Genomic DNA, 26101 nt, shown 5'->3' with positions numbered 1-26101 from the left:
AAAAATGTCCTGTGCCTGAAAATGGTACGAATAAAAACGTCAACTCGTCCCGCATAAAACAAGACCTCACATGACTCTGTGGACCAAAATATGGAAAAATTATAGCTCTCAGAATGTGGTAACACAAAATTATTTTTTGCAATAAAAAGCGTCTTTTAGTGTGTGACAGCTGCCAAACATAAAAACCCGCTATAAAAACCCACTATAAAGAGTAAATCTAACCCACCTTTATCACCACCTTAGTTAGGGAAAAATAATAAGATAAAAAAATGTATTTATTTCCATTTTCCCATTAGGGTTAGGGTTAGAGTTGGGGCTAAAGTTAGGGTTAAGGTTGGGGCCAAAATTAGGTTAGGGTTGGGGCTAAATTTAGCGTTGGGGCTAGAGTTGGGGTTAGGGTTTGGATTACGTTTATGGTTGGGTTAGGGGTGTGCAAGGGTTAGGGGTATGGTTGGAGTTGGGATTAGGGGTGTGTTGGGGTTAGAGGTGTGTTAGGGTTGGGATTAGGGTTTGAGGTGTGTTGGGGTTATGGATGTGGTTAAGGTTAGGATTAGGGTTAAGGGTGTTTTATTTAGGCACACCAGGGGCTCTGCAAATGCAACATGATGTCCAATCTCAATTCCATTCAATTCTGTGTTGAGAAAGTAAAACGGTGCTCCTTCCTTTCTGAGCTCTGCCATGCGCCCATACAGTGGTTTACCCCCACATATGGGGTATCAGCATACTCAGGACTCATTCGACAACAACTTTTGGGGTCCAATTTCTCCTCTTTGGAAAATACAAAACTGGGGGCTAAAAAATAACTTTTGTGAAAAAAAGATTTTTTGTTTTCACGGCTCTGCGTTATAAACTTTAGTGAAACACTTGGGGGTTCAAAGTTCTCACAACAGATCTAGATATGTTCCTTGGGGGTCAAGTTTCCAATATGGGGTCACTTGTGGCGGTTTCTACTGTTTAGGTACATCAGGGGTTCTGCAAACGCAACAAGACGCCCGCAGACCATCAAAGTCTGCATTCCAAAGCACCACTTCTTCCCTTCCGAGCTCTGCCATGCTCCCAAACAGTAGTTTTCTCCCACATATGGGGTATCAGCATACTCAGGAAAAATTGGACAACAACTTTTGACATCCAATTTCTCCTGTTACCCTTGGGAAAATAAAAAATTGTGGGCGAAAAATAATTTTTGTGAAAAAAATAAGATTTTTTATTTTTACGGCTCTACATTATAAACTTCTGTGAAGCACTTGGGGGTTTAAAGTGCTCACCACACATCTAGATACGTTCCTTAGGAGGTCTACCTTCCAAAATGGTGGCACTTTTGGGTAGTTTCCACTGTTTAGGCACAACAGGGGCTCTCCAATCGAGACCTGGCGTCCTATCTCAATTCCAGCCAATTTTGCATTCAAAAGTCAAATGGCATTCCTTCCCTTCCGAGATCTGCCATGCGCCCAAACAGTGGCTTACCCCCACATATGGGGTATAGGTGTACTCAGGACAAATTGCACAACAACTTGAATCTGAAGTAAATTTTTTGTGAAAAAAGTTCAATTTTCATTTTTTTTAAACATTCCAAAAATTCCTGTGAAACACCTGAAAGGTTAATAAACTTCTTTAATGTGGTTTTGAGCAACTTGAAGGGTGCAGTTTTTAGAACGGTGTCACACTTGGGTATTTTCTATCATATAGACCCCTGAAAGTGAATTCAAATGTGATGTGGTCCCCAAAAAAATGGTGTTGTAAAAATGAGAAATTGCTTGTCAACTTTTAACCCTTATAACTCCCTAACAAAAAACAATTTGGCTCCAATATTGTGCTGATGTAACGTAGACATGTGGGAAATGTTACTTATTAAGTATTTTGTGTGAGATATCTCTGTGATTTAAATGCATAACAATTCAAAGTTGGAAAATTGCAACATTTTCATAATTTTCGTAAAATTTCAATTTTTTTTCAGAAATAAACGCAAGTAATGTCAAGGAAATTTTACCACTATCATGAAGTACAATATGTCATGAGAAAACTGTCAGAATCACCGGGATCCATTGAAGCGTTCCATAATTATAACCTCATAAAAGGACAGTGGTCAGAATTGTAAAAATTGACCCGGTCATTAACATGCAAACCAACCTTGGGGGTTAAAGGGACACTGTCACCTGAATTTGGAGGGAACAATCTTCAGCCATGGAGGCAGGGTTTTTGGGTGTTTGATTCACCCTTTCCTTACCCGCTGGCTGCATGCTGGCTGCAATATTTGATTGAAGTTCATTCTCTGTCCTCCGTAGTACATGCCTGCACAAGGCAATCTTGCCTTGCGCAGGCGTGTTCTACGGAGGACAGAGAATGAACTTCAATCCATTATTGCAGCCAGCATGCAGCCAGCGGGTAAGGAAAGGGTGAATCAAACACCCAAAAACCCCGCCTCCATGGCTGAAGATTGTTCCCTCCAAATTCAGGTGACAGTGTTCCTTTAACCCCTTTACCCCCAAGGGTGGTTTGCATGTCAATGACCAGGCCAATTTTTACAATTCTGACCACTGTCCCTTTATGAGGTTATAACTCCGAAACGCTTCAACGGATCTTAGCGATTCTGAGATTGTTTTCTTGTAACATATTGTACTTCATGATAGTGCTAAAATTTCTTCGATATAACTTGCGTTTATTTGTGAAAAAAACGGAAATTTGGCGAAAATTTTGAAAATTTCACAATTTTCCAACTTTGAATTTTTATTCTGTTAAACCAGAGAGTTATGTGACACAATATAGTTAATAAATAACATTTCCCACATGTCTACTTTACATCAGCACAATTTTTGAAACAAACTTTTTTTTTTCAAGGAAGTTATAAGGGTTAAAATTTGACCAGCAATTTCTCATTTTTACAACCAAATTTACAAAACCATTTTTTTTAGGGACCACCTCACATTTGAAGTCATTTTGAAGGGTCTATATGGCAGAAAATACCCAAAAGCGACACCATTCTAAAAACTGCACCCCTCAAGGTGCTCAAAACCACATTCAAGAAGTTTATTAACCCTTCAGATGATTCACAGCAGCAGAAGCAACATGGAAGGAAAAAATTAACATTTTACTTTTTAGTCACAAAAATGATCTTTCAGCAATAATCTTTTTAATTTCCCAAGGGTAAAAAGAGAAAATGGACCACAAAAGTTGTTGTCCAATTTATCCTGAGTACGCTGATACCCCACATGTGAGGGGGAACCACTTTTTGGGCGCATGGCAGGGCTCAGAAGGAAAGGAGCGCCGTTTGACTTTTTCAAGCTAAATTTGGCTGGAATTGAGATCGGACGCCATGTCGCGTTTGGCGACCCCCTGATGTGCCTAAACAGTGGAAACCCCCCACAAGTGACCCTATTTTGGAAACTAGACCCCCTAAGGAACTTATCTAGATGTGTCATGAGCACTTTTATCCCCCAAGTGCTTCACGAAAGTTTATAACGCCCGGGCGTGAAAAAAAAAAATCCTATTTTTTCCACAAACATGATCGTTTAGTCCCCAATTTTTTATTTTCTCAAGGGTAAAAGGAGAAATTGGACCCCAAAAGTTGTTGTCCAATTTGTCCTGAGTACGCTGATACCCCATATGTGGGGGGGACCACTGTTTGGGCGCATGGCAGGGCTCAGAAGGAAAGGAGCGCCGTTTGACTTTTTCAAGCTAAATTTGGCTGGAATTGAGATCGGACGCCATGTCGCATTTGGCGACCCCCTGATGTGCCTAAACAGTGGAAACCCCCCACAAATGACCCCATTTTGGAAACTAGACCCCCTAAGGAACTTATCTAGATGTGTCATGAGCACTTTTATCCCCCAAGTGCTTCACGAAAGTTTATGACGCCCGGGCGTGAAAAAAAAAAAATCCTATTTTTTCCACAAACATGATCGTTTAGTCCCCAATTTTTTATTTTCTCAAGGGTAAAAGGAGAAATTGGACCCCAAAAGTTGTTGTCCAATTTGTCCTGAGTACGCTGATACCCCATATGTGGGGGGGACCACTGTTTGGGCGCATGGCAGGGCTCAGAAGGAAAGGAGCGCCGTTTGACTTTTTCAAGCTAAATTAGGCTGGAGTTGAGATCGGACGCCATGTCGCGTTTGGCGACCCCCTGATGTGCCTAAACAGTGGAAACCCCCCACAAATGACCCCATTTTGGAAACTAGACCCCCTAAGGAACTTATCTAGATGTGTCATGAGCACTTTTATCCCCCAAGTGCTTCACGAAAGTTTATAACGCCCGGGCATGAAAAAAAAAATTCCTATTTTTTCCACAAACATGATCGTTTAGTCCCCAATTTTTTATTTTCTCAAGGGTAAAAGGAGAAATTGGACCCCAAAAGTTGTTGTCCAATTTGTCCTGAGTACGCTGATACCCCATATGTGGGGGGGACCACTGTTTGGGCGCATGGCAGGGCTCAGAAGGAAAGGAGCGCCGTTTGACTTTTTCAAGCTAACTTTGGCTGGAATTGAGATCGGACGCCATGTCGCGTTTGGCGACCCCCTGATGTGCCTAAACAGTGGAAACCCCCCACAAGTGACCCCATTTTGGAAACTAGACCCCTAAGGAAGTTATCTAGATGTGTCATGAGCACTTTTATCCCCCAAGTGCTTCACGAAAGTTTATAACGCCCGGGCGTGAAAAAAAAAATTCCTATTTTTTTCCACAAACATGATCGTTTAGTCCCCAATTTTTTATTTTCTCAAGGGTAAAAGGAGAAATTGGACCCCAAAAGTTGTTGTCCAATTTGTCCTGTGTACGCTGATACCCCATATTTGGGGGGAACCACTGTTTGGGCGCATGGCAGGGCTCAGAAGGAAAGGAGCGCCGTTTGACTTTTTCAAGCTAAATTTGGCTGGAATTGAGATCGGACGCCATGTCGCGTTTGGCGACCCCCTGATGTGCCTAAACAGTGGAAACCCCCCACAAATGACCCCATTTTGGAAACTAGACCCCCTAAGGAACTTATCTAGATGTGTCATGAGCACTTTTATCCCCCAAGTGCTTCACGAAAGTTTATAACGCCCGGGCGTGAAAAAAAAATTCCTATTTTTTCCACAAACATGATCGTTTAGTCCCCAATTTTTTATTTTCTCAAGGGTAAAAGGAGAAATTGGACCCCAAAAGTTGTTGTCCAATTTGTCCTGAGTACGCTGATACCCCATATTTGGGGGGAACCACTGTTTGGGCGCATGGCAGGGCTCAGAAGGAAAGGAGCGCCGTTTGACTTTTTCAAGCTAAATTAGGCTGGAGTTGAGATCGGACGCCATGTCGCGTTTGGCGACCCCCTGATGTGCCTAAACAGTGGAAACCCCCCACAAATGACCCCATTTTGGAAACTAGACCCCCTAAGGAACTTATCTAGATGTGTCATGAGCACTTTTATCCCCCAAGTGCTTCACGAAAGTTTATAACGCCCGGGCGTGAAAAAAAAAAATCCTATTTTTTCCACAAACATGATCGTTTAGTCCCCAATTTTTTATTTTCTCAAGGGTAAAAGGAGAAATTGGACCCCAAAAGTTGTTGTCCAATTTGTCCTGAGTACGCTGATACCCCATATGTGGGGGGACCACTGTTTGGGCGCATGGCAGGGCTCAGAAGGAAAGGAGCGCCGTTTGACTTTTTCAAGCTAAATTTGGCTGGAATTGAGATCGGACGCCATGTCGCGTTTGGCGACCCCCTGATGTGCCTAAACAGTGGAAACCCCCCACAAATGACCCCATTTTGGAAACTAGACCCCCTAAGGAACTTATCTAGATGTGTCATGAGCACTTTTATCCCCCAAGTGCTTCACGAAAGTTTATAACGCCCGGGCGTGAAAAAAAAAATTCCTATTTTTTCCACAAACATGATCGTTTAGTCCCCAATTTTTTATTTTCTCAAGGGTAAAAGGAGAAATTGGACCCCAAAAGTTGTTGTCCAATTTGTCCTGAGTACGCTGATACCCCATATGTGGGGAAGACCACTGTTTGGGCGCATGGCAGGGCTCAGAAGGAAAGGAGCGCCGTTTGACTTTTTCAAGCTAACTTTGGCTGGAATTGAGATCGGACGCCATGTCGCGTTTGGCGACCCCCTGATGTGCCTAAACAGTGGAAACCCCCCACAAGTGACCCCATTTTGGAAACTAGACCCCTAAGGAAGTTATCTAGATGTGTCATGAGCACTTTTATCCCCCAAGTGCTTCACGAAAGTTTATAACGCCCGGGCGTGAAAAAAAAAATTCCTATTTTTTTCCACAAACATGATCGTTTAGTCCCCAATTTTTTATTTTCTCAAGGGTAAAAGGAGAAATTGGACCCCAAAAGTTGTTGTCCAATTTGTCCTGAGTACGCTGATACCCCATATTTGGGGGGAACCACTGTTTGGGCGCATGGCAGGGCTCAGAAGGAAAGGAGCGCCGTTTGACTTTTTCAAGCTAAATTTGGCTGGAATTGAGATCGGACGCCATGTCGCGTTTGGCGACCCCCTGATGTGCCTAAACAGTGGAAACCCCCCACAAATGACCCCATTTTGGAAACTAGACCCCCTAAGGAACTTATCTAGATGTGTCATGAGCACTTTTATCCCCCAAGTGCTTCACGAAAGTTTATAACGCCCGGGCGTGAAAAAAAAATTCCTATTTTTTCCACAAACATGATCGTTTAGTCCCCAATTTTTTATTTTCTCAAGGGTAAAAGGAGAAATTGGACCCCAAAAGTTGTTGTCCAATTTGTCCTGAGTACGCTGATACCCCATATGTGGGGAGGAACTACTGTTTGGGCACATGTTGGGGCTCGAAAGGGAAGTAGTGACGTTTTGGAATGCAGACTTTGATGGAATGTTCTGCTGGCATCATGTTCCATTTGCAGAGCCCCTGATGTGACTAAACAGTAGAAACTCCCCACAAGTGACCCCATTTTGGAAACTGTACCCCCTAAGGAATTATCTAGTTGTGTGGTGAGAATTTTGAACCCCCACGTGCTTCACTAAAGTTTATAATGCCCAGGCGTGAAAATAAAAAATCCTATTTTTTCCCACAAAAATGATATTTTAGTCCCCAATTTTTAATTTTCCCAAGGGTACCAGGAGAAATTGGACCCCAAAAGTTGTTGTCCAATTTGTCCTGAGTACGCTGATACCCCATATGTGGGGAGGAACTACTGTTTGGGCACATGTTGGGGCTCGAAAGGGAAGTAGTGACGTTTTGGAATGCAGACTTTGATGGAATGTTCTGCTGGCATCATGTTCCATTTGCAGAGCCCCTGATGTGACTAAACAGTAGAAACTCCCCACAAGTGACCCCATTTTGGAAACTGTACCCCCTAAGGAATTATCTAGTTGTGTGGTGAGAATTTTGAACCCCCACGTGCTTCACTAAAGTTTATAATGCCCAGGCGTGAAAATAAAAAATCCTATTTTTTCCCACAAAAATGATATTTTAGTCCCCAATTTTTAATTTTCCCAAGGGTACCAGGAGAAATTGGACCCCAAAAGTTGTTGTCCAATTTGTCCTGAGTACGCTGATACCCCATATGTGGGGAGGAACTACTGTTTGGGCACACGTTGGGGCTCGAAAGGGAAGTAGTGACGTTTTGGAATGCAGACTTTGATGGAATGTTCTGCTGGCATCATGTTCCATTTGCAGAGCCCCTGATGTGACTAAACAGTAGAAACCCCCCACAAGTGACCCCATTTTGGAAACTGTACCCCCTAAGGAACTTATCTAGGTGTTTGGTGAGAAATTTGAACCCCCACGTGCTTCACTAAAGTTTATAATGCCCAGGCGTGAAAATAAAAAATCCTATTTTTTCCCACAAAAATGATATTTTAGTCCCCAATTTTTAATTTTCCCAAAGGTAACAGGAGAAATTGGACATCAAAAGTTGTTGTCCAAATTGTCCTGATTACGCTGGTACGCCATATGTGGGAAAAAACTGTTTAGGCACACGTTGGGGCTCGAAAGGGAAGTTGTGACGTTTTGGAATGCAGAAATTGTCTGCGGTCGTCATGTTCCGTTTGCAGAGCCCCTGATGTGCCTAAACAGTAAAAAAAAACCACAAGTGACATCATTTTGGAACCTAGACCCCCCCAAGGAACTTATCTAGATGTGCCCCCTTTTTGGAACTAATGTACGCTTTCTTGTAAAGTAAATTAGTAGTGCATGGAGGTGTGGTGTGGTACAATCTGAAGCAATCCTTCATACACAGGCCAGGTTTTTCGGGGCAGGTGTCGCATTGATAAATGGTGTCCTTGCGTATTCCCCTTTTGTAACACACTCGGCACCTTTTTTGCGGCTTACCTTTTCTGCCGGTTGGCGGGACCACCCCCGGAAAATGCTGGCCTGGTACGATACGAGCACCTTCAGTTCCGGAAGTACTGGGGCCCTCTCCTTCCGGAGTACCAAATATCAGGGCCTTAACCACTACCTCCTGGAACTGAAGGTACGACGTATCGGTGTGGCGTGCACATCGTAACAGCAGGAAAGCGTTGAGCATTGCCATTTGTACGATGTGGACGGCCAACTTTTTGTACCACACCTTGGCCTTTCTCAAAGCACTGTATGGTTGGAGGAGTTGATCAGAGAGATCAACCCCCCCCATGCTTTTGTTGTAGCCCAGTACACAGTCCGGTTTGCAGACCTGTGTAGAGGTACCCCGTACAGTGCTGAGGGCTCTGCCATCACCATGTATGGTGGTCAAGAGAAGGACATCCCTCTTGTCCTTGTACTTGACCACCAGCAGGTGGTCGCTACATTGGGCCTTGCTCTCACCTTTTCTGAGCATCTGCCGAAGTAGCGTCTTTGGGAGGCCTCTCTGATTTTTGCGCACAGTACCGCAGGCTGCGGTACCTCGCGCAGAGAGGGATTTGTAGAGTGGGATGCTGGTATAAAAGTTATCAGTATAGAGGTGATAACCTTTATCCAGCAGTGGGTGCACCAAATCCCACACGATCTTCCCACTCACTCCCAGGACAGGAGGACACTCAGGGGGTTCAATCCTGCTGTCCTTCCCTTCATACACTCTAAACCTGTGGATGTACCCTGAGGCACTCTCACACAGCTTGTAGAGTTTGATTCCGTACCTGGCCCTTTTGTTGGGCAGGTATTGACGGAATCCGAGCCGCCCCTTAAAATGGACCAAGGACTCATCCACGCAGATGTCCCTTTTGGGCACGTACACTTCAGAAAACTTTTTGTTGAAGTGTTCGATGACCGGCCGAACTTTGAACAGACGGTCAAAGTTGGGGTCATCTCGTGCGGGACACTGTGCATTATCGGAATAATGCAGGAATTTATGGATGGCCTCAAAACGTCTCCGAACCATGGCCATTCGGAATACTGGAGTGTTATATAAAACATCTACACTCCAATATTGCCGCATTTCTGGCTTCTTCACGATCCCCATGTGGAGGACCAGGCCCCAAAACTGCATCATTTCAACTGCGTCTACAGGAGACCAGTTGGAAAATGATGTACCGGGGTTTTGCTCCAAAAATTGACGAGCATACAAATTAGTTTGCTCCACCATGAGGTTAATAAAATCCTCAGAGAAAAAGACTTTGAAAAAGTCTGCTTCTGTGAGGCCCGTGGTGTCAAACTTGATTCCTGATTCTGCCACAAAATCAGGAATCAGTGGCTCGTAATGTTCGGGCGGCGAGGTCCATGTGGGTTCCGCAGTGGGGAGCGCTGGTTCAGGAGTGGTGGGGGCTGCCTCATCTTCTGTCCTGGGGCGTCTGCGTGGTGGTTCCGCAGGACCCGAGGAGGAAGATGAGGAGGAAGAGGAGGAGGAGGAGGAAGAGGATGAAGAATCAGAAAAGTGAAGAAAAGAGGGATCCTCTCCCTCGCTATCAGTGTCGGAGGCAAGGAAAGCATATGCCTCCTCCAATGAATAGCGCTGTTGGGACGAACGGGACGAGCGGGACATTTTTGTGTGAATATGGTGATTGGGTGCACTTTATTGATAACTGTATGTGTATGTGTGGGGGGATAGTGATTTGTGCAAACTTATCTGAAAAGAAAATGCTAAAAGGAGAAGAAAAACCTGTAAAAAAAAAAAGGCAGGCACAAACTCTGATAAGAGAACTGCGTCACTTATCAAAGTTTGGCGGCTGCGGGATGTGTGTACGGAGGTTGCGCAAAAAGGCTGAAGGGAAAAAAGCGAGCGTGAGAGTTGATCGGTGAACTGCGTCACCAATCAACGCTCGGCGGCTGTTAAATGGGCGCACAGAAGGAGGTGCAAAGGGGGGTAAAAAGAGGGGGAAGGGAGATGGGGGTGGAAGTGGGGATTGGGCAGGGATCAGTGATCAAAACGTACGGTTGTAGTCAGGTGGCGCAAAAGGGGGGTGAAAAAAAAAAAAAGGAAAACGGCAGGCACAAACTCTGATAAGTGAACTGCGTCACTTATAAAAACTTTGGCGGCTGCGGAATGTGTGTACGGAGTTGGCGCAACGGGGGTGAGGGAAAAAAAGCGAGCGCGAGCGTTGATCGGTGAACTGCGTCACCAATCAACGTTCGGCGGCTGTTAAATGGGCGCACGGAAGGAGGTGCAAAGGGGGGTAAAAAGAGGGGGAAGGGAGATGGGGGTGGAAGTGGGGATTGGGCAGGGATCAGTGATCAAAACGTACGGTTGTAGTCAGGTGGCGCAAAAGGGGGGTGAAAAAAAAAAAGGAAAACGGCAGGCACAAACTCTGATAAGTGAACTACGTCACTTATCAAACTTTGGCGGCTGCGGAATGTGTGTACGGAGTTGGCGCAACGGGGGTGAGGGAAAAAAAGCGAGCGCGAGCGTTGATCGGTGAACTGCGTCACCAATCAACGTTCGGCGGCTGTTAAATGGGCGCACGGAAGGAGGTGCAAAGGGGGGTAAAAAGAGGGGGAAGGGAGATGGGGGTGGAAGTGGGGATTGGGCAGGGATCAGTGATCAAAACGTACGGTTGTAGTCAGGTGGCGCAAAATGGGGGTGAAAAAAAAAAAAAAAGGAAAACGGCAGGCACAAACTCTGATAAGTGAACTGCGTCACTTATCAAACTTTGGCGGCTGCGGAATGTGTGTACGGAGTTGGCGCAACGGGGGTGAGGGAAAAAAAGCGAGCGCGAGCGTTGATCGGTGAACTGCGTCACCAATCAACATTCGGCGGCTGTTAAATGGGCGCACGGAAGGAGGTGCAAAGGGGGGTAAAAAGAGGGGGAAGGGAGATGGGGGTGGAAGTGGGGATTGGGCAGGGATCAGTGATCAAAACGTACGGTTGTAGTCAGGTGGCGCAAAAGGGGGGTGAAAAAAAAAAAAAGGAAAACGGCAGGCACAAACTCTGATAAGTGAACTGCGTCACTTATCAAACTTTGGCGGCTGCGGAATGTGTGTACGGAGTTGGCGCAACGGGGGCGAGGGAAAAAAAGCGAGCGCGAGCGTTGATCGGTGAACTGCGTCACCAATCAACGCTCGGCGGCTACTAAATGTGCGCACGGAGGCGGCACAAATGGGGGTGGAGGGGGTAAAAAGAGGGGGAAGGGGGGATTGGGGTGGATGAACGGGGATTGGGGTGGATGAATGGGGATTGGGGTGGATGAACGGGGATTGGGCAGGGATCAGGGATAAAACTTACGTTTAGTTGTCTTCTTTCTTTAGCAGGGATTGTGGTGCTACAGGCTGCTGTGGCACCACAATACCCAGCACGGCAGGGAGATCCAGGCACAAAATCCAGCAGGGAGATCCAGCAGTATGACCGCTCTGTAGGAATCCTCAGCTAGAATGAGGACCCTGCAGAGCGGTCATACACAGGTCAGGCAGGTGACACAGACAGGTCACAGAGCGGTCATGCTGCTGCTGTGACCTGTCATTGGTGGGATCGACCATAACATTGATCCCACCAATCAGAGCTTTCCTGGTGACCTGGCTGTGACCTGCCTAGGATCGGATCTGTTCGCGCCATCCTAGGCAGGTCACAGCCAGGTCACCTGCAGGGCACAGAGCGGTCACAGCGTGATCGCCGCTGCGCCCTGTGATTGGCGCGACCGACGATGACATCGATCGCGCCAATCGGCTCCTGCAGGCCCTGCTGGGCCTGCACTGTGTCCTATCCTAGGATCGGTGCTATTAGAGCACCGATCCACGCAGGTTCCGGCAGGGCACAGCGCGGTAATACCGCGCGGTGCCCTGCGATTGGCGCGATCGATGCGATCGGCGATCGCGCCAATCCGGGGTGTTCTTGCCGGTGCCTGGCGTTGCCAGGCACCGGACCTAGGATCGAGTACATCGGTACTCGATCCTAGCCTGTGACCTCATTGTTTCAGCCGCTCCGATTGGCTGAAACAATGAGAATGGCTGTGATTGGCTGTTCAGAATTGAACAGCCAATCACAGCGATCGAGAGGGCGGGTGGGCGGCGACAATGCCCTGGATGCCGAGGCCATCTCCCCCCATGGCTGAAGATTGTTCCCTCCAAATTCAGGTGACAGTGTTCCTTTAACCCCTTTACCCCCAAGGGTGGTTTGCACGTCAATGACCAGGCCAATTTTTACAATTCTGACCACTGTCCCTTTATGAGGTTATAACTCCGAAACGCTTCAACGGATCTTAGCGATTCTGAGATTGTTTTCTTGTAACATATTGTACTTCATGATATTGCTAAAATTTCTTCGATATAACTTGCGTTTATTTGTGAAAAAAAACGGAAATTTGGCGAAAATTTTGAAAATTTCACAATTTTCCAACTTTGAATTTTTATTCTGTTAAACCAGAGAGTTATGTGACACAATATAGTTAATAAATAACATTTCCCACATGTCTACTTTACATCAGCACAATTTTTGAAACAAACTTTTTTTTTTCAAGGAAGTTATAAGGGTTAAAATTTGACCAGCAATTTCTCATTTTTACAACCAAATTTACAAAACCATTTTTTTTAGGGACCACCTCACATTTGAAGTCATTTTGAAGGGTCTATATGGCAGAAAATACCCAAAAGCGACACCATTCTAAAAACTGCACCCCTCAAGGTGCTCAAAACCACATTCAAGAAGTTTATTAACCCTTCAGATGATTCACAGCAGCAGAAGCAACATGGAAGGAAAAAATTAACATTTTACTTTTTAGTCACAAAAATGATCTTTCAGCAATAATCTTTTTAATTTCCCAAGGGTAAAAAGAGAAAATGGACCTCAAAAGTTGTTGTCCAATTTATCCTGAGTACGCTGATACCCCACATATGAGGGGGAACCACTTTTTGGGCGCATGGCAGGGCTCAGAAGGAAAGGAGCGCCGTTTGACTTTTTCAAGCTAAATTTGGCTGGAATTGAGATCGGACGCCATGTCGCGTTTGGCGATCCCCTGATGTGCCTAAACAGTGGAAACCCCCCACGAGTGACCCTATTTTGGAAACTAGACCCCCTAAGGAACTTATCTAGATGTGTCATGAGCACTTTTATCCCCCAAGTGCTTCACGAAAGTTTATAACGCCCGGGCGTGAAAAAAAAAAATCCTATTTTTTCCACAAACATGATCGTTTAGTCCCCAATTTTTTATTTTCTCAAGGGTAAAAGGAGAAATTGGACCCCAAAAGTTGTTGTCCAATTTGTCCTGAGTACGCTGATACCCCATATGTGGGGGGGACCACTGTTTGGGCGCATGGCAGGGCTCAGAAGGAAAGGAGCGCCGTTTGACTTTTTCAAGCTAAATTTGGCTGGAATTGAGATCGGACGCCATGTCGCATTTGGCGACCCCCTGATGTGCCTAAACAGTGGAAACCCCCCACAAATGACCCCATTTTGGAAACTAGACCCCCTAAGGAACTTATCTAGATGTGTCATGAGCACTTTTATCCCCCAAGTGCTTCACGAAAGTTTATAACGCCCGGGCGTGAAAAAAAAAATCCTATTTTTTCCACAAACATGATCGTTTAGTCCCCAATTTTTTATTTTCTCAAGGGTAAAAGGAGAAATTGGACCCCAAAAGTTGTTGTCCAATTTGTCCTGAGTACGCTGATACCCCATATGTGGGGGGGACCACTGTTTGGGCGCATGGCAGGGCTCAGAAGGAAAGGAGCGCCGTTTGACTTTTTCAAGCTAAATTTGGCTGGAATTGAGATCGGACGCCATGTCGCATTTGGCGACCCCCTGATGTGCCTAAACAGTGGAAACCCCCCACAAATGACCCTATTTTGGAAACTAGACCCCCTAAGGAACTTATCTAGATGTGTCATGAGCACTTTTATCCCCCAAGTGCTTCACGAAAGTTTATAACGCCCGGGCGTGAAAAAAAAAATCCTATTTTTTCCACAAACATGATCGTTTAGTCCCCAATTTTTTATTTTCTCAAGGGTAAAAGGAGAAATTGGACCCCAAAAGTTGTTGTCCAATTTGTCCTGAGTACGCTGATACCCCATATGTGGGGGGGACCACTGTTTGGGCGCATGGCAGGGCTCAGAAGGAAAGGAGCGCCGTTTGACTTTTTCAAGCTAAATTTGGCTGGAATTGAGATCGGACGCCATGTCGCATTTGGCGACCCCCTGATGTGCCTAAACAGTGGAAACCCCCCAGAAATGACCCCATTTTGGAAACTAGACCCCCTAAGGAACTTATCTAGATGTGTCATGAGCACTTTTATCCCCCAAGTGCTTCACGAAAGTTTATAACGCCCGGGCGTGAAAAAAAAAAATCCTATTTTTTCCACAAACATGATCGTTTAGTCCCCAATTTTTTATTTTCTCAAGGGTAAAAGGAGAAATTGAACCCCAAAAGTTGTTGTCCAATTTGTCCTGAGTACGCTGATACCCCATATGTGGGGGGGACCACTGTTTGGGCGCATGGCAGGGCTCAGAAGGAAAGGAGCGCCGTTTGACTTTTTCAAGCTAAATTTGGCTGGAATTGAGATCGGACGCCATGTCGCGTTTGGCGACCCCCTGATGTGCCTAAACAGTGGAAACCCCCCACAAATGACCCCATTTTGGAAACTAGACCCCCTAAGGAACTTATCTAGATGTGTCATGAGCACTTTTATCCCCCAAGTGCTTCACGAAAGTTTATAACGCCCGGGTGTGAAAAAAAAAATTCCTATTTTTTCCACAAACATGATCGTTTAGTCCCCAATTTTTTATTTTCTCAAGGGTAAAAGGAGAAATTGGACCCCAAAAGTTGTTGTCCAATTTGTCCTGAGTACGCTGATACCCCATATGTGGGGGGGACCACTGTTTGGGCGCATGGCAGGGCTCAGAAGGAAAGGAGCGCCGTTTGACTTTTTCAAGCTAACTTTGGCTGGAATTGAGATCGGACGCCATGTCGCGTTTGGCGACCCCCTGATGTGCCTAAACAGTGGAAACCCCCCACAAGTGACCCCATTTTGGAAACTAGACCCCCTAAGGAACTTATCTAGATGTGTCATGAGCACTTTTATCCCCCAAGTGCTTCACGAAAGTTTATAACGCCCGGGCGTGAAAAAAAAAATTCCTATTTTTTTCCACAAACATGATCGTTTAGTCCTCAATTTTTTATTTTCTCAAGGGTAAAAGGAGAAATTGGACCCCAAAAGTTGTTGTCCAATTTGTCCTGAGTACGCTGATACCCCATATTTGGGGGGAACCACTGTTTGGGCGCATGGCAGGGCTCAGAAGGAAAGGAGCGCCGTTTGACTTTTTCAAGCTAAATTTGGCTGGAATTGAGATCGGACGCCATGTCACGTTTGGCGACCCCCTGATGTGCCTAAACAGTGGAAACCCCCCACAAATGACCCCATTTTGGAAACTAGACCCCCTAAGGAACTTATCTAGATGTGTCATGAGCACTTTTATCCCCCAAGTGCTTCACGAAAGTTTATAACGCCCGGGCGTGAAAAAAAAATTCCTATTTTTTCCACAAACATGATCGTTTAGTCCCCAATTTTTTATTTTCTCAAGGGTAAAAGGAGAAATTGGACCCCAAAAGTTGTTGTCCAATTTGTCCTGAGTACGCTGATACCCCATATTTGGGGGGAACCACTGTTTGGGCGCATGGCAGGGCTCAGAAGGAAAGGAGCGCCGTTTGACTTTTTCAAGCTAACTTTGGCTGGAATTGAGATCGGATGCCATGTCGCGTTTGGAGAGCCCATGATGTGCCTAAACAGTGGAAACCCCCCACAAGTGACCCCATTTTGGAAACTAGACCCTCTAAGGAACTTATCTAGTTGTGTGGTGAGAATTTTGAACCCCCACGTGCTTCACTAAAGTATATAATGCCCAGGCGTGAAAATAAAAAATCCTATTTTTTCCTACAAAAATGATATTTTAGTCCCCAATTTTTAATTTTCCCAAGGGTACCAGGAGAAATTGGACCCCAAAAGTTGTTGTCCAATTTGTCCTGAGTACGCTGATACCCCATATGTGGGGAGGAACTACTGTTTGGGCACACGTTGGGGCTCGAAAGGGAAGTAGTGACGTTTTGGAATGCAGACTTTGATGGAATGTTCTGCTGGCATCATGTTCCATTTGCAGAGCCCCTGATGTGACTAAACAGTAGAAACTCCCCACAAGTGACCCCATTTTGGAAACTGTACCCCCTAAGGAACTTATCTAGTTGTGTGGTGAGAATTTTGAACCCCCACGTGCTTCACTAAAGTTTATAATGCCCAGGCGTGAAAATAAAAAATCCTATTTTTTCCCACAAAAATGATATTTTAGTCCCCAATTTTTAATTTTCCCAAGGGTACCAGGAGAAATTGGACCCCAAAAGTTGTTGTCCAATTTGTCCTGAGTACGCTGATACCCCATATGTGGGGAGGAACTACTGTTTGGGCACACGTTGGGGCTCGAAAGGGAAGTAGTGACGTTTTGGAATGCAGACTTTGATGGAATGTTCTGCTGGCATCATGTTCCATTTGCAGAGCCCTTGATGTGACTAAACAGTAGAAACCCCCCACAAGTGACCCCATTTTGGAAACTGTACCCCCTAAGGAACTTATCTAGGTGTTTGGTGAGAAATTTGAACCCCCACGTGCTTCACTAAAGTTTATAATGCCCAGGCGTGAAAATAAAAAATCCTATTTTTTCCCACAAAAATGATATTTTAGTCCCCAATTTTTAATTTTCCCAAAGGTAACAGGAGAAATTGGACATCAAAAGTTGTTGTCCAAATTGTCCTGATTACGCTGGTACGCCATATGTGGGAAAAAACTGTTTAGGCACACGTTGGGGCTCGAAAGGGAAGTTGTGACGTTTTGGAATGCAGAAATTGTCTGCGGTCGTCATGTTCCGTTTGCAGAGCCCCTGATGTGCCTAAACAGTAAAAAAAAAACACAAGTGACATCATTTTGGAACCTAGCCCCCCCCCAAGGAACTTATCTAGATGTGCCCCCTTTTTGGAACTAATGTACGCTTTCTTGTAAAGTAAATTAGTAGTGCATGGAGGTGTGGTACAATCTGAAGCAATCCTTCATACACAGGCCAGGTTTTTCGGGGCAGGTGTCGCATTGATAAATGGTGTCCTTGCGTATTCCCCTTTTGTAACACACTCGGCACCTTTTTTGCGGCTTACCTTTTCTGCCGGTTGGCGGGACCACCCCCGGAAAATGCTGGCCTGGTACGATACGAGCACCTTCAGTTCCGGAAGTACTGGGGCCCTCTCCTTCCGGAGTACCAAATATCAGGGCCTTAACCACTACCTCCTGGAACTGAAGGTACGACGTATCGGTGTGGCGTGCACATCGTAACAGCAGGAAAGCGTTGAGCATTGCCATTTGTACGATGTGGACGGCCAACTTTTTGTACCACACCTTGGCCTTTCTCAAAGCACTGTATGGTTGGAGGAGTTGATCAGAGAGATCAACCCCCCCCATGCTTTTGTTGTAGCCCAGTACACAGTCCGGTTTGCAGACCTGTGTAGAGGTACCCCGTACAGTGCTGAGGGCTCTGCCATCACCATGTATGGTGGTCAAGAGAAGGACATCCCTCTTGTCCTTGTACTTGACCACTAGCAGGTGGTCGCTACATTGGGCCTTGCGCTCACCTTTTCTGAGCATCTGCCGAAGTAGCGTCTTTGGGAGGCCTCTCTGATTTTTGCGCACAGTACCGCAGGCTGCGGTACCTCGCGCAGAGAGGGATTTGTAGAGTGGGATGCTGGTATAAAAGTTATCAGTATAGAGGTGATAACCTTTATCCAGCAGTGGGTGCACCAAATCCCACACGATCTTCCCACTCACTCCCAGGACAGGAGGACACTCAGGGGGTTCAATCCTGCTGTCCTTCCCTTCATACACTCTAAACCTGTGGATGTACCCTGAGGCACTCTCACACAGCTTGTAGAGTTTGATTCCGTACCTGGCCCTTTTGTTGGGCAGGTATTGACGGAATCCGAGCCGCCCCTTAAAATGGACCAAGGACTCATCCACGCAGATGTCCCTTTTGGGCACGTACACTTCAGAAAACTTTTTGTTGAAGTGTTCGATGACCGGCCGAACTTTGAACAGACGGTCAAAGTTGGGGTCATCTCGTGCGGGACACTGTGCATTATCGGAATAATGCAGGAATTTATGGATGGCCTCAAAACGTCTCCGAACCATGGCCATTCGGAATACTGGAGTGTTATATAAAACATCTACACTCCAATATTGCCGCATTTCTGGCTTCTTCACGATCCCCATGTGGAGGACCAGGCCCCAAAACTGCATCATTTCAACTGCGTCTACAGGAGACCAGTTGGAAAATGATGTACCGGGGTTTTGCTCCAAAAATTGACGAGCATACAAATTAGTTTGCTCCACCATGAAGTTAATAAAATCCTCAGAGAAAAAGACTTTGAAAAAGTCTGTTTCTGTGAGGCCCGTGGTGTCAAACTTGATTCCTGATTCTGCCACAAAATCAGGAATCAGTGGCTCGTAATTTTCGGGCGGCGAGGTCCATGTGGGTTCCGCAGTGGGGAGCGCTGGTTCAGGAGTGGTGGGGGCTGCCTCATCTTCTGTCCTGGGGCGTCTGCGTGGTGGTTCCGCAGGACCCGAGGAGGAAGATGAGGAGGAAGAGGAGGAGGAGGAGGAAGAGGATGAAGAATCAGAAAAGTGAAGAAAAGTGGGATCCTCTCTCTCGCTATCAGTGTCGGAGGCAAGGAAAGCATATGCCTCCTCCAATGAATAGCGCTGTTGGGACGAACGGGACGAGCGGGACATTTTTGTGTGAATATGGTGATTGGGTGCACTTTATTGATAACTGTATGTGTATGTGTGGGGGGATAGTGATTTGTGCATACTTATCTGAAAAGAAAATGCTAAAAGGAGAAGAAAAACCTGTAAAAAAAAAAAAAGGCAGGCACAAACTCTGATAAGAGAACTGCGTCACTTATCAAAGTTTGGCGGCTGCGGGATGTGTGTACGGAGGTTGCGCAAAAAGGCTGAAGGGGAAAAAGCGAGCGCGAGAGTTGATCGGTGAACTGCGTCACCAATCAACGCTCGGCGGCTGTTAAATGGGCGCACGGAAGGAGGTGCAAAGGGGGGTAAAAAGAGGGGGAAGGGAGATGGGGGTGGAAGTGGGGATTGGGCAGGGATCAGTGATCAAAACGTACGGTTGTAGTCAGGTGGCGCAAAAGGGGGGTGAAAAAAAAAAAAGGAAAACGGCAGGCACAAACTCTGATAAGTGAACTGCGTCACTTATCAAACTTTGGCGGCTGCGGAATGTGTGTACGGAGTTGGCGCAACGGGGGTGAGGGAAAAAAAGCGAGCGCGAGCGTTGATCGGTGAACTGCGTCACCAATCAACGTTCGGCGGCTGTTAAATGGGCGCACGGAAGGAGGTGCAAAGGGGGGTAAAAAGAGGGGAAGTGGGGATTGGGCAGGGATCAGTGATCAAAACGTACGGTTGTAGTCAGGTGGCGCAAAAGGGGGGTGAAAAAAAAAAAAAAAGGAAAACGGCAGGCACAAACTCTGATAAGTGAACTGCGTCACTTATCAAACTTTGGCGGCTGCGGAATGTGTGTACGGAGTTGGCGCAACGGGGGTGAGGGGAAAAAAGCGAGCGCGAGCGTTGATCGGTGAACTGCGTCACCAATCAACGTTCGGCGGCTGTTAAATGGGCGCACGGAAGGAGGTGCAAAGGGGGGTAAAAAGAGGGGGAAGGGAGATGGGGGTGGAAGTGGGGATTGGGCAGGGATCAGTGATCAAAACGTACGGTTGTAGTCAGGTGGCGCAAAAGGGGGGTGAAAAAAAAAAAAAGGAAAACGGCAGGCACAAACTCTGATAAGTGAACTGCGTCACTTATCAAACTTTGGCGGCTGCGGAATGTGTGTACGGAGTTGGCGCAACGGGGGCGAGGGAAAAAAAGCGAGCGCGAGCGTTGATCGGTGAACTGCGTCACCAATCAATGCTCGGCGGCTACTAAATGTGCGCACGGAGGCGGCACAAATGGGGGTGGAGGGGGTAAAAAGAGGGGGAAGGGGGGATTGGGGTGGATGAACGGGGATTGGGGTGGATGAATGGGGATTGGGGTGGATGAACGGGGATTGGGCAGGGATCAGGGATAAAACTTACGTTTAGTTGTCTTCTTTCTTTAGCAGGGATTGTGGTGCTACAGGCTGCTGTGGCACCACAATACCCAGCACGGCAGGGAGATCCAGGCACAAAATCCAGCAGGGAGATCCAGCAGTATGACCGCTCTGTAGGAATCCTCAGCTAGAATGAAGACCCTGCAGAGCGGTCATACACAGGTCAGGCAGGTGACACAGACAGGTCACAGAGCGGTCATGCTGCTGCTGTGACCTGTCATTGGTGGGATCGACCATAACATCGATCCCACCAATCAGAGCTTTCCTGGTGACCTGGCTGTGACCTGCCTAGGATCGGATCTGTTCGCGCCATCCTAGGCAGGTCACAGCCAGGTCACCTGCAGGGCACAGAGCGGTCACAGCGTGATCGCCGCTGCGCCCTGTGATTGGCGCGATCGACGATGACATCGATCGCGCCAATCGGCTCCTGCAGGCCCTGCTGGGCCTGCACTGTGTCCTATCCTAGGATCGGTGCTATTAGAGCACCGATCCACGCAGGTTCCGGCAGGGCACAGCGCGGTAATACCGCGCGGTGCCCTGCGATTGGCGCGATCGATGCGATCGGCGATCGCGCCAATCCGGGGTGTTCTTGCCGGTGCCTGGCGTTGCCAGGCACCGGACCTAGGATCGAGTACATCGGTACTCGATCCTAGCCTGTGACCTCATTGTTTCAGCCGCTCCGATTGGCTGAAACAATGAGAATGGCTGTGATTGGCTGTTCAGAATTGAACAGCCAATCACAGCGATCGAGAGGGCGGGTGGGCGGCGACAATGCCCTGGATGCCGAGGCCATCTCCCCCCAGGTGAGATGGCGTCGGAATTTTAATGCGATCACCGCGACTTAAGTCGCGGTATCGCATTAAAGGGCAGGACGTACTATCCCGTCAAGGGTCAGATAGGCCCAGGGCACCTCGACGGGATAGTACGTCCAAGGTCACAGAGGGGTTAAGGGGTCAAAATTATAAACTGTTCATGTCTTTGTCAGTGGGCAAACTTACAAAATCAGTAAGGGTTCAAATATTTATTTACCTCACTGTTTTATTTACATATATATATATATATATATATATATATAATGCATGTAAACTCTCTTCATATGTACGACACCCTGGAATTAATTTTGCTTTCAAATAATAACAAAATTAGCTAAGACTGGCCAAGTCTAAGGCTAAGCAAGTTTTTAGGTCAGTCATCCTAAATGTGGATTTTTTAGCCAGCTTTTGGAGTGAAGGAGGTATGGAGGAGTAACTGCCAGGAGGGGAAGAACTAAGTAGCATTATTACTATTACTATTACTAATTATTATAGCGCAATTTATTCCATGGGGCTTTACATACAAAAAGGGGTGCAAATAACAAAAAAAAAAAACACAAGTGCACTAATCTTGAACAAAACGAGTCACTGACTGGTACAGGAGGAGGGAGGAAATGATTAATACTATACTATTGTAAAAAAAAAGACATTGTTATTAAAAACAAGACACAATAATCTATATTCTGCTATATTAATAATTATACAGATATAATGTACTTTCCTATACAATTATTCTGTCATCAGAATACAGCAGGTCTTAACATGTCAAACTAATTCTACCTGTCTATCTATCTATCTTATTTATACATTTTGTTTATATTAATAATTTAGTCATATAAAGCTTGCTCTATTTCCTAAGAGATTCTTTATTTTACCCCCTCCTCTTCATCTGCCCAAGAAACTTGAAACATGATAGCAGAGAAAACACTTGAGGCTATAGCAACAGAAAATAAATCCTTGAAAAAAAAATCTACTTAAGGGAAATATGCCTCACAGGTGAAATAGAAATTCACAGCTTCTTTCAAGCCTCTGAAACATAATGTGTCTGACATTTCAAACCCAGGTTAGCCAAAACCAATAAAACAGAATCATGCTGAGAGATGCAAAAGTAAACCAACACTGTTTACTAAAATATTTATTCATAGAAAGATGGGGAAGTAATTTGATTTTCTTTAGTATAAATTTTCTCCTGCAGGCCAAAATGATGAGGAAATTACAACTAGTAGTTCGTGATGCAAAGGATCATAAGATGTAGTTAATAATACTCCAATGAAAATATTCAGAAAATATATGTCTATTTTATTGAAAACTTTACAGATGATAAAATAATTATTGGTTTAGTACTATATCATGTGTAAATTAATGAACAAATCACCACTAGATTTGTAATACTTAAAATATACTGTAGTGTTATATCTCTGTATCTGATGGAGTAGCTGGTACAGTCTGGTATGTGTCCACGTTCAGGATTACATCAGGATTTGGTCAGGATTTTATGTCAGTATTTGTAAGCCAAAACCAGGAGTGGGTGATAAATACAGAAGTGGTGCATATGTTTCTATTATACTGTTCCTCTAATTGTTCCACTCCTGGTTTTGGCTTACAAATACTGACATAAAATCCTGACCAAATCCTGATGCAATCCTGAACGTGGACACATACCCTAAGTTGTCACTGTTGTTAAAAGTGAAAAAATCGAAAAAGCACAATCATCTTGTTGATTTCAAAGCAGTGTCTAAGTAAAAATCCTTATTTTTTCCTCTTAAATATTTAGAATCCATCTAGCTTCCGAGCTTCTACAAGTTTCCACACCAGGTGCACATCCAACAAAAAGATTAAAAAAAACAAAAGCAATTAAATTGATAATAACTGAAGTTAACATTACTTACCCAATGAAGTTCCATTTTCCTTTTCGTTTTAATAGAATTTCCTATTTTTTAATATTTGACCGCAGAGAGGGAAGGAGCACATGTGTGGGACAACAATCGTTTTGCCCTCTCCTGCGCTTCTACTGGTCCTGGAATTTCCTCTCTGCAGCCAGTTTTAAACATGTTTTTCTGAATAAAGACAATGGATTTTACAGAATCGGTGAGTGCCACTATTTTTTCTTCTCAAATACATGTTTGCATCTCATTTTGTGAGCACGTGGTACTTGCAGACTTGATTGCTCAGTCCAATATTTGCTTTAAGGACAAGTTAAAACACACAGGTTGAATGGTGCAAACTTTTCTTTTTGCCTCTGGGGTAAATAATATACTCTAAGGTCCCAAAATAGAACCGTATTCTTACCCCTACCTGTCAGCAGAGGTTGGCACCCCAATATACAGTATAAGCTATATGGGACCACCACTCAACATAGATTGGTAGACCCTATTTGTCCCCATATAACCCTATTACTAAATTGAGCAGTCAACAAAATATCACAAGCTGATGTTTACAGATCTGTAAATATATGTACAAACTAAAATACCCCAAAGATAGCAATAATGAAACATGCTCAATTTCAGAGTCAAAGACTTGAATTTATATTTATAAATACAGACTAAAGTTAAAAGGGTAATCCATGTGGGGAAAAAAGAGGGAGAGCGGCACTTCCAGTGACTCAATAAAACAAGGATTTTATTTAGCAAACCATAAAACGACAAACAGGGTTAAAAAACTGACTTGTTTCTGACGTCCAGGATGCCCCTTAACCATAATATGATTACTTACTATGATTAAGAGCATCCTGGATTCCAGAAACGCATCAGTTTTTAAACACTATTTGTGTTTTTTATGACTTGCTAAATAAAATCTTTATTTTATTGAGCTGCTGGAAGTGCCGCTCTCCCTCTTTTTCCTTACCTTGACTGGGTAATCAATATGCTCTAAGGTCCTTAAGTAGAATCCTACTCTTACTCCTACCTGTCAGTGTTATATATGCAATATGGCACCCCCACTCACCGTAGACTGACCCTATTAGTCCATGAGCACCCAACAAAATATCAAAAGATACCCCTTAATTGATATCATACCCTAACAGCTCCACTACACCAGATCTGTATATATATATATATATATATATATATATACACACATGTATATAAATATCTCCCTTCTCCCCTATATCACTCTTCCCCTACGCCTCAAAACTACTGGAACAACACGTCCATCTTGAACTGTATTCCCTTATCTCTTCTTGCTCCCTGTTCGACCACTTACAATCTGGCTTCAGGTTACACCACTCCACTGAAACTGCCCTAACTAAGGTCACCGATGACCTATTAACTGCCAAGAGCAAGCAACACTAATCTGTCCTCCTCCTCCTGGACCTGTTCTCTGCCTTTGACACAGTTGACCATTCCCTATTAGTACCGACCCTCTCATCCCTTGGCATCACAGACTTGGCCCTATCCTGGACCTTGTAATACCTAACAGACCGGACATTCAGCGTTTCCCACTCGCATACCACCTCCTCACCTCGCCCTCTATCTGTTGGAGTCCCGCAAGGTTCAGTCCTAGAGCCCCTGCTCTTCTCCATTTACATCTTTGTCCTAGGACAGCTCACAGAATCACGCTTTTCAGTATCATCTCTATGCTGATGACATACAGATCTACATCTCTGGACCAGATATCACCACCCTACTAACCAGAATCCCTAAGCTATCTGACCACTATTTCATCCTTCTTCTCCACTAGATTTCTAAAACTTAACATGGACAAAACAGAATTCATCATCTTTCCCTCATCTCACGCGACCACCCTAACAAACCTATCCATTACAGTAAAGTGCTGCCCATTCTCCCCATTCCCACAAGCTTGCTGCCTCGGGGTAATCCTTGACACTGATCTCTCCTTCAAACCCCATACCTAAACCATTTCCACTTCCTGCCGCCTTCAACTCAAAAATATTTCACGGATCCGTACATTCCTAAACCAAGGATCTGCAAAAACCCTAGTCCATGCCCTCATCATCTCCCGCCTCGACTACTGTAACCTCCTGCTCTGAGGCCTCCCCTCTAACACTCTCGTACCCCTCCAATCTATCCTAAACTCTGCTGCCTGACTAATCCACCTGTCCCCCCGCTATTCCCCGGCCTCTCCCCTCTGTCAATCCCTTCACTGGCTCCCCATTACCCAGAGACTCCAGTACAAAACCCTAACCATGGCACACAAAGCCATCCACAGCCTGTCTCCTCCATACATCTGTGACCTCAACTCCCAGTACTTTCCTGCACGCAACCTCTGATCCTCACAAGATCTCCTTCTCTACTCCCCTCTTATCTCCTCTTCCCACAATCGCATACAAGATTTCTCTCGGGCATCACCCCTACTCTGGAACTCTCTACCACAACATATCAGACTCTCGCCTACCATCAAAACCTTCAAAAAGAACCTGAAGACCCACCTCTTTCAACAAAACTTCAACCTGCAGTAACCACCGATCGAGCAAACCGCTGCACGACCAGCTCTACCCTTGCCTACTGTATCGTCACCCATCCCATGTAGATTGTGAGCCCTCGCGGGCAGGATCCTCTCTCCTCCTATACCAGTTGTGACTTGTATTGTTTAAGATTATTGTACTTGTTTTTATTATGTATACCCCTCCTCACATGTAAAACGCCATGGAATAAATGGCGCTATATTAATAAATAATAATATATACAGTGTGTATATATATATATATATATATATATATGGGCAGCACGGTGGCTCAGTGGTTAGCACTGCAGCCTTGCAGCGCTGGGGTCCTGGGTTCTAATCCTACCTTGGACAACATCTGCAAGGAGTTTGTATGTTCTCCCCGTGTTTGCGTGGGTTTCCTCTGGGTACTCCGGT

The sequence above is a fragment of the Ranitomeya imitator genome, chromosome 1 (genome assembly GCF_032444005.1).
Source record: "Ranitomeya imitator isolate aRanImi1 chromosome 1, aRanImi1.pri, whole genome shotgun sequence".
NCBI lineage: Eukaryota > Metazoa > Chordata > Amphibia > Anura > Dendrobatidae > Ranitomeya > Ranitomeya imitator.
This window is presented reverse-complemented; position numbering follows the sequence as displayed.